Below are 10,816 nucleotides of genomic sequence, written 5' to 3'. Positions count from 1 at the left end.
TTACATAGAGTCTTGCAGATCCTCAGCATTAACACTTATAGTATGTAAGTCAATACTTGAGGGTAGTTAGTGTGTCATTAGTTATGCTCAAATCCACTGGCTTCTTCTTCTAAAAGCATTATGCATAACTCCAAGCATTTGCTTTCCTTTTGTTGTTGTAATATATATACTTCTGTTAGAATCTACTTACTAGTTATTTCCCCCTTTTAAACAAAAAAAATTGTTGTGGCTTGTTCACCTTTATGTTGTGATATATCAAGTTGTTACATTAACCTGCTAATAGTTTCCTCTCCCTTTATTAAACACTAAAATATTTAAATTTCTATTCAATGGGGGGAAATGCTTACATAATCCAGTCAAAAGGCAATATATTGACCCTCTGTATTAAATCTACAGTGTAATTGTATATGTAGATTTATGCCTTCTATTATGAAGTACATATGTATAAAGATGTGTAAAATGTTAACAGCATACTACTGCTGTGAGTCTATATTTTAAATTGCTAGAGTTTTGTCTGTTGATAAATAGTTACCCAATGAAACAAATTTAGCTTTAAGAGCTCATAAATACGGTGTCACCTTTACAGGGGACACTGTGAGATTTATCTTTAAAAGCACTGTATGTTAGTGCTAGTGATAACAGTAACTTACCAAGAATAGGTGTAGTTGGTGATATGAGAGTAGTTTTTTATTTTATTGACTTTTTTGATCTTAACATTTAAGGCTAGCTATAATACTGGATATATGGCTTTAAAGAAAATATTGAACAATTTTGGAATGTTTTATTGAATGGATAGAGTTTTACATTCTAGAGTGGTATACCGTATCCATTGTTTTTTGTATGTTTAGCTGTAGACCATACTATTATTTACATGTACAATTATAAAAATCAAACTACTCATTTCACTTGTCTTTTCCTATGTTAAATAATAGTTAAATCAAAAATTTTTCAATCTAGCAACCTCAGTCTTGATGTTGCTAATAATAAATCGATGAAGTGTTTAGAGTTAATGTTCAAACCATATATATTTTCATATTCATTGTGAGTTTAAACAAAGACATATAAAGCACATATTCTTGACATTTTATTGTTTATTGAAATATCATAATGGTTTTGAAAATATATTACATCAGAATACATTATTAAAACAAGACAATAAAATTAATTTTTAATTATCAGCAAAATGTTAATTTTTATAACAATTTATTATTTCACTTGTTATTCAATGAAAGTAGTCGTCACTAATTGCATTTATTATTACTATTGCATTTGGATCGGTTTCATATTCTTCATATTCCTGCTTTGAAGGGTCTCTATTTTTCATATTTTAGCATAAGTAGTTATTTGCTTGAAAAACAATATTGAGTAGACAGATATTTCTCTTTTTTTCTTTTTAAAAAAGATTTTAGCATGTAAGGAGTATTATAGAATTAAAAATATATAAACAATTTTAGATGTATAGTATTATACATATTTTTATAGACAGAAAATATAGAAGTTTCTTTTATAATAGAGAAAAATGTAACATTCAGAAATGTATTTTTCCCCACAGACCAGTGCATTTATGTGGAAGAGGGGTCTATAAAAACATTGAATGTCAGTAGTTTCACCTAGTGAGACCACAATTTAATAAATGCAATAATACAGCAACCTTTAAAAATCTCTGAAACTTAAAAGTTCATTAACAAATAATGAGAAGCAATGAAAAATTCTATTTAAAAAATTTAGGCTGTAGTTAACAAAAGTTACTAGCTAAAACTATATGGTGTTTATGTGTATTCATATGCATATATACATACATAAATATGTTTGGAATAGTTAAAATACTATACTTCTATAATATTTTTGAAGGCTTTGAAGACAAACTCACCTCATGGAAAAGATTCCTTTGTGAGTATTGTTAAATTGTATATTTTTTTTCTTGCTTATTAGTTTATTCATGTTTTCTAATTCTCTACTAGATACATTTTCTTAGAAAATTACTCATTTCAAAGATAATATTCAGCAAAAAATTTAGTCATAATAATTCAGTTAATGATTTCAATCATAATAATAGTACGAATTTTTAAAAATTTTATTGACATTGCCAGTTGGTTTTTGCCCAATTTTATTGTTTAAAAATATTTCCTTTTCCATGAATAACTTATTTTGTTTTTTCATGAAGGACATATCTTCTAGTTATGAGTTCTCTAAGATTTTGTTTATCTGAGAATGTCTTTATACCCCCTTTACTCTTGATAATTTTTCCAAATACAGAATTCTAGGGGGGGTTCTTTAACACTTTAAATATTTTTATCAACTTTCTTCTTGCTTGCTTGCTTCATTTCTAATCAATTCACTGCAATTCCTACCCATATCTCTCAATATTTAAACTTTTTAGAAAAATCTTGCTTTCTTCACAATTTTCTCTTTTTTTGTTGTTGTCTGCTTAAATAAGATATACTCAGATATAGACATTTTGTTAATTACTCTGCATGTTTCCTGAGCTTCCAGGATCAGTAGTTATATTCTCTCTCTCCAAATACATACATGGAGTGTGTGTGTGTGTGTGTGTGTGTGTGTGTGTGTCTGTGTGTGTGTGTGTGTCTGTGTGTGTGTGAGATGTTTCACTGTTGAATGCTAATGAACATTTAAGGAGAAATGGCACATATTTGCTAATATCTCTTCTAGAAATAGAAGAAAAAATATTTTCTATCCTTTGAGGCCAACATTACCCTAATGCCAAAACTAGATAAAGACATTATAAAATAGGAAAATTATGGTCTAACATCTCTCATGAATACAGATATAAAACTTCTCAACAAAATGTTAGCACATTAAATCCAATAGTTGTTTGTTTATAAAGTTTACTTATTTTTTGAGAGAGAGAGAGCATGAGCAGAAGAGGGGCAGAGAGAGAGGGAGAGAGAGAATCCCAAACAGCCTCCACACTGTCAGCACATAGAACCTGACTTGGGCTGGAACCCACTAACCGTGAAATCATGACGTGAGCCCAAATCAAAAGTCAGATGCTTAACCAACTGAGCCACCCAGGTCCCCTTAGCAGTATATATTTAAAAAACAAAACAGCAGACGAAAAGGAACTTACTCTAGGTATACAAGGCTGTCTCAGCATTTCAAAAATCATTCAATGTAATTCATCATATCAATAGGCTAAAAAAATTCTATATGTCAATTAATACAGAAAGTTCATTTGAAAAATATCTAATGCTCATTCCTGATAAAACTATCAGCTTGATTACTTTAGCTTTATAGTAAATCATAATATTGGCCTGTGTTAAGTCCCAAACTTTTTAGATAGCAATGCACAATAAAATAACAAAAGAGTGAAAGACATACAGACTGGGTAATAAGAAATAAAATAGTCCATGTCCACAGATGAGATGATTGCCTATGCAGAAAATTCAAAATATTTGATGAAAAGTCTCCTGGAAAGATAAGGACACAGCAAGTTCACAGGATACAAAGTAAATGAATGTATAAAATTAATTGTTTTTCTGTGTATCAGCAATGGGCAGCTGAAATTTGAAATTAAAATATAATATCATTTATATATCAAAACATGGAATTTATAAATCAAAATATGTATATCATCTATGTGCAGAAAACTACAAAATTCTGATGAAAGAAATCTTAAAAATCCAAATTAATGCAGAGATTTTCCATGGTCATGGATTGGAAGATTCAATATTTTGAAGATGTCGGTTTTTCAGAATTTGAAATGTAGATTCAACAAAACTCTAAACAAAATCCCAGAGAGCTATTCTGTAGATATTGACAAACATAAAATTTATATGATGGGATGCCTGGGCAGCTCAGTTAGTTAAACGTCCAACTCTTGATTTGGCTCAGATCACGATCTCATAGTTCCTGGGTTCTAGCACCATGTCCACCTCTGCACTGACAGCGCAGAATCTGCTTAGGATTCTCTCTCTCCTTCTCTCTCTGCCCCTCCCCTGATCTCTCTCTCAAAATAAATAAATGAATTTAAAAAAATAAAATGAAATGTATATGAAAAGGCAGAAAATCTACAAAAGCCAAAACACTGACATGAAGAAAAAAGTTTGGGACTTAACACAGGCCAATATTATGATTTACTATAAAGCTAAAGTAATCAAGAAAGAGACACACAAATCAATGAAGCAGAATGAATGGAGAGCCCAGACCCAGACTCTAAACAAATAAAATCAATTGCTTTTGATAAGAGGGAAAAGATAATCCAATGGATAAAATTTAGTCTTTTAAATAAATATTAGAAAAGTTGTCTAATAATACTAAGGATAATTATCATAATAACTTAAACACAGACTTTGCATCTGTTAGCACTAAAATTTACTCAAAGTGGTTTATTGATTTAAATTTAAATTCAAAACAATAAAATTTTTAAGGAAACATAGGTCTCAACCTAGGTGACCTTGTCTGGTGATGAGTTTTTAACTTTAACACCAAAAACACAATTCATAATACAAAAAATAATTTTGTGAACTGTATTAAAATTAAAAATCTCAACTCTTAGAAAAACACTGGTAAGACAATCTAAGAGAAATCAACTCTAAGACTGGAAGTTAGTATTTTCTTTCCCTTGTTTTAATTAAAATTTTTTTCTTACTGTTTATTTTTGAGAGAGAGAGAGAGAGACAGACAGACAGACAGAGCATGAATGAGGTTACTTGTAGAAATATAATATATACCATATTGGAATACAGTTTGGCCATGTCCTTTATAAAGTTAAAAATAGTTTTATCATAGGATGCAGCAATCATGTTCCTGGATATTTACCCAAGTGATTTAAAACTTCTGTCCACACAAAAACCTGCATGGGAATTCGTATAGCATCTTTATTTATAATTTCCAAAAAACTCATAGCAACTAAGGTGTCCTCTAATAGTGAAAGGATAAAAAACACTCCCATATCCCTATATAACAATATTATTCAGTGAATCAAGGAATGGGTTATCATGCTGTACACAGACATGAGTGAATCTTTAATGTATATTTCTAGTAAAAGAAGCCAGTTTGAAGTCCATACTATAGAATTCCAACTGTATGACATTTTGGAAAGGCAAACCCATAGCAAGGGTTCAAAGATTAGTTGTTGCCAGGTATTTGGGGGAGAGAAAGGAGCATTGAATAGGGACATACATTGAACCCTATAGAGCAAACTATTTTGTTGGATACTAAAATTATGGATACATGACCCTATGCATTTGTCAAAATTTATAGAACTTTATAGCACAGAGTAAATACTAATGCATACAAATTAAAAAAGAGGAAAAGGCATCTAAAATTTCAGAATAATCCTGAGATAAAATGCAGACTACAAAACAGTTAAACCTTATTGCATATGAGGTAAGCTCACTGAAGACGGTGAGGGGGAAAAGTGTTGATCTAAAGAACACTGAAAATGAGTAGAATTTGTAAAACTATAAGTAAGTACTGTACTCTAGTTGACAAATTTACATCCCACTGAGGTATAGATTGACAATTTTGATTTGTCTTATACACATACTGAAATTGAACAATTGTATAAATGGTCGATGGAAGCTGGTTTTCTCCCTGTTTATCTGTTAGCTTACAGGCTAGAATGATCCATGTTTAATGAGTTAGATTTGGAGACATCAGTATAAACTAAGTCTTACCTTAATATGGATACTTTTGTTTAACAAAGTAATGGATAAGATGGATCTTTGTTGACCAAGATGTATTTATGGTTATATTTTATACACAGATTAATATACAGTCATCATGTTTCTTCTTCTGTCAGCTGAGATTGTCTAGAAGCACTGAAACTCCAGTATCATTGAGTACACCTAATACTCATATCTTAGATTCTAATATCATTATATAATAAAACCAGGAGTTCTTGTAGAAATGTGTGATTCTAGGAATCAGGGACTGTGTGACAAGAACTATAAAAGACAAGCCTGGAGTATCCTATTGTGTCAGAATATAAGAAAGTGATCAGAAAGAAAAGCAAACACAAAAGGCTAGATCCATGAAAAAAATCAGTAAGCTGGAATTGATTAAAATTAAAATCTTCTCTGTAAAAGACAATATAAAGATAATTAGATAAGCCACAGACTGGAAGACTATATTTGCAAAAGGACATTTGCTAAAGGGATATTATCTAAAATATACAGATAATTCATAAAACTCAATAATAAACATACAAACATCCTGATTTTTAAAAGGGCCAAAGACATTAACAGACACATCACTGAAGAACACATACAGATGGCAAACAGGCATATGAAAAGATGCTCTACATCATATATAATCAGGGAAATGCAAATTAAAAAATCAGACATACTACATATCTGTGAGAGTTGAAGTTTTGGGGTGATGGTGGTTTGGTCTGGAGCCAACAACCAAGAAAGAACTCTTGAAGATGTCTTTGGTCCAAAAAGGTGGTTTTATTAAAGCATGGGTTCAGGACCCATAGGCAGAAGATCTGCATGGGGCTCGAGTTGGGTAACTCATTATATACCCTCCGGAGGTGGTAAAATCCCCAGTTTTAAAATGTGGATTGTTCAAAGTGACATCATTCCAAAGAGTACAACATGGGAAATTGAGAGGAAGTAGTGACTTTAGAGTGGAAAAATTTGATAACACCTCACCTAGTGATGAAGGTTTACATCAACGTGATAAACTCTGTATCTACAACCTGATAAATGTGATAAACTATATGTATATATATATGTGTGTGTGTGTGTGTGTGTGTGTGTATACTCACACACATCATGTGACAATGATAAACTGTCACATGATGTGCGGAAACATTTTACCTCTGGATTTCATCCTTAAAACACATACCCCCTTACACTAATCATGAGAAAAGCATTAGAGAAGTTTCACTAGTGAAACAATCTACAAAATTCCTAAGCAGTACTCCTAAAAACTGTCCACATCATCCAAATAAAAATTTAAAAATATGTTGGATTAGGGGCACCTGGGTAGCTCAGTCGATTAAGCATCCAGCTCTTGGTCATGACCTCACAGTTCGTGGGATCTAGTCCTGTGTCAAGCTCTGCACTGACGGTGTGAAGCTGGCTTGGGATTCTCATTCTCCTCCCTCTCTGTCCCTCCACACACTCTCTTTCTCTCAAAGTAAATAAATAAACATTAAAAAATAAAAATATCTTAGAGATTAGAAAATGTCACAATCAAAAAGAGCCTAAGGAGACAGGATGACTATAAATGCAATGTTATCCTGGATGGGATTCTGAAACATGAAAAAGATGTTATGTAAAAACAAGGGAATCTGAAAGAATTTAGATTTTAGTTAATAACGATATGCCCTTATTGGTTCACTGATTATAAAAATGTATTGTGCTAAGGTATGATATTAATGGCAGGAGAAATTGGGTGCAAGATACATGAAAACTCTGTACAATCTGTGAAGTTTTTCTGTAATTTGAAAATTGTTCTATAAAGTAAAATATATGAAAAAATACTAACCTAGGTTATTATTAATCAGTAATGAAATGACATTTAAATAAATACAATTAGATCTAAGAAGAAAAAATAAAGGATTCTAATAATTACATATATTGTTTATGATTGTGTTTGTGGAGTCTATTAATGTGGAGGATCACTATCACACTTACAACTTTACCATTCTGCACTGTATCTAAACACAGTGATTAATATAAGTAAAATTGTAATTTCCATATTAAACACCCATACTCGCACTTAGAACAATTGGTATTTAAAGATTTAATGAGACAAAAGAACTTGTTTTTTGGGCAGCTAAACTTATCCAACATAGCTGTAGTAACTTTTCCCTTAACAAGTTTTTTTTTGCACCCTTCAAACGTATGTCATTGAAAAACAATTCACACTTTTTTTCTTTGAATGGAGTAGAATAATCATTAAAAATATCAGACCATTAAGCAAACTCAGCTGTCCAATACTCATGTTGAGAAGTGAGACTGAGTTGGTTTATTTATCTATTCTTTTAATGCTAAAGTGTTGTTCCATACTTTATACATTCTCCCACAATATTTCACCCCCACAATCCTTGGATTGAATAACACATCTGCATCACCAGCTTCCTTATTATTACACAGTACAGAAAATCACAAGTTTATAGCTTTGACATTCACATAGTTACTGGTTTTACTATGTCACTACCCATATAGTTTGGTTCAGATTTAGCAAAAGTTTTTCGTGAAGGAAGAAGTACATTTAATTCATATACTGATATAGTCCCTTTGATCTGGGTAATCATTCCAGAATATATTCCCATCACTGAAGTTTATCATCAGAACCTACTTTCCCCAAAAGTTAAATTCCCGATCACATATATTGACAAGGTAATCATTCATAATGTTACACAATCTATTGTACTTGTTGACAAGGAAGCGAAAAATAGATTTCTTTATATCACCATAATGTTAAATTACATCTTTCCTAAAGAAATTACAAACAAAGAATACTTTGAGAGTTTTATTTTTCTATAACTTGGTTTTCATATCATTAGCTAGTTCCTGAACCTGTTATGCTATGGGCAGCACTAGACACACAGAACTTAAGCTGCCTTTATTGCCATAGATTCACCTAATATTCCCAAGCAAACATCTAAGTTTTAGCCTTTTATTATTGTCTCAGTAATTATATATACATTTTTAGTAATAGTAAACCCAATAATGGTACATTTTCTCAGATGCTATTCACCTTAAGTGACAGCTGAAAAGGTGTTATAATAAGTTACCTTTCTGACTCAAAATCAAAGCTTAAAATATAAAAGAAATACTTTGAATCATCTATACCCTATTGTTAAGACAGGTTGACCATGCATCTCAATGTTATGACAATGGTAGTTATAAAAGATTTTAAATTCTTATTCTCAATCACCGTACTTATCTTGTAACTACATTATCAATAACAGCATTTTGCTGCCTGGATCCAGTCCCAGGACTATACTTAGCTAGCACTGCTCTAGAGGAATAAAAATTTAACACCTCTAAATGTGTGTAACTTCTTTTCAGGGAGCAGATTATTCAATGCCTCATTGAGCATCAACAACATTTCAGGTATGTAATAAATCAAATATTGACAGGGTTTCTGCTCAGTAGTTCTATAATAAAACAGAAAGGGGACTAAACAGAAGAAAAAATGTAATTTTTTACATTCAACAGTGAAGAAAGTAAAAAAAGAAAAAAAATTTCAAGTAAGGAGGTATCCTTTATTATTCCTTTTTATATTTGTCATATTAAAGTCTTTCAGCTAAAACTTATTTACAAATGAACAGTAAACAAATTAACTACTAGCCATTTTACATGCAAATAATACACTGAGCATACAGCTCTGAGTAGTTTTCTGTTATTCCCAATATAAGTAAATCTATCTTGCTAACAACCAAAGGAATTGTAGGTATTTGAATATTTTATAAGCCTTGGAATTTTCTAATTGAACCCCATATTATTAATACAATAAGTAAATAAGTAGAAAATACTTTGAAATTAGCATCACGCTTAGTGATAACTATACTGATAGTATTTTATTATACAAAATAAGGATTAGGAAAATCCCTTTATTTTGTGGGGCCTGTCCTTCTGGTATTATAATCGGTGAAACTGAAAATATATAAAATTTTATCATAATACATACTTTTCTAGAAAAGACCATGTATTTATTGAATTTAAACATTAAAAATACTATGTCCAACTCTAACAAAGTTATGAGCTTTCAGGTAATATCCGGTAACTTTAAGCTTTTTAAAATTTAATTTGTCTCAGTGGCATAGTTTGTTTCCATTCATTAATGAATCTTCTTCTAAAGGTGAACAGTGTCCTTTGATAATCGATTGGTTTATTTAATAAATATAATACACAAGTTACCTACAGTTATATTAAACACAGATCACACTTATTTTGTTATTCAATTCCCTTATTTAGTCACACTGTGTAGCATATTTCTATTTCTATAAAAATTAATTAAATATGTAAGATAAATGAGAACAGGAACTCAGGAATTAAGACAATAATTGGCATATAGTATTCACCCAATGAATATTTGTTGAGCGATTGAATTAAGGGGTTTGATTATTGGTTCTGTTGCTAACTAGGGATCATAATATGTCTTATTAAAATGCTGTAAGAAGGTCTTGTGGGGATGCCTGGGTGGCTCAGGTTAAGCGTTCAACTTCAGCTCAGGTCATATTCTCACAGGGCATGAGTTCAAGCCCTGCATTGGGCTCTATGCTGACAGCTCACAGCCTGGAACCTGCTTCAGATTCTGTCTCTGCCCCTCCCCTGTTCATGCTCTGTCGCTGTCTCTCTCTAAAAAATAAACAATAAAAAAGAAGGTCTCAAATATGTAATACAATTTATCACTCTCCCTCAAGTCTTCCTCTTGACAGTTGTTGTTATGGTTGCATGTTCCAGCCAAAGATTCTTTGTGTTGCCATTAATCATGATATTTTTGGTTGTCCACCGTTGTTTAGATCTAGATCTATGGACCGAAGTTCTCTAGATTGATATTGCAAAGCCCTTCAAAGGGGTCTCTTTGGGTTTGATGTTCATTTAATTCGAGGGCATACATTTTAGGATCCCATATTTCATTTCACTTACTATATATATTGAACTTTATTGATGGAGGAAAAATACAGATTGAAGCACAATAAGAACAAGGGTATATAAATAATACTTTTCCTGTAGTTAAATATCCCATTTATGCACCAATAGGCATATTGATGATCTCAGTGTGTCAAGAAAGCACTGCAAAGGTTTTGCCCTGAAAAATAGGAAGAGTGGAATTGCCATTTATGAAGACTGAGAATACTATGAGAGAAGCAGATTTCCAAGAGAAAGAT

Source organism: Suricata suricatta, chromosome 8, assembly GCF_006229205.1.
Source record: "Suricata suricatta isolate VVHF042 chromosome 8, meerkat_22Aug2017_6uvM2_HiC, whole genome shotgun sequence".
In the NCBI taxonomy this organism is placed as follows: Eukaryota; Metazoa; Chordata; class Mammalia; order Carnivora; family Herpestidae; genus Suricata; species Suricata suricatta.
The sequence above is the reverse complement of the archived record's forward strand: the minus strand, read 5'-3'. Positions refer to the sequence as shown.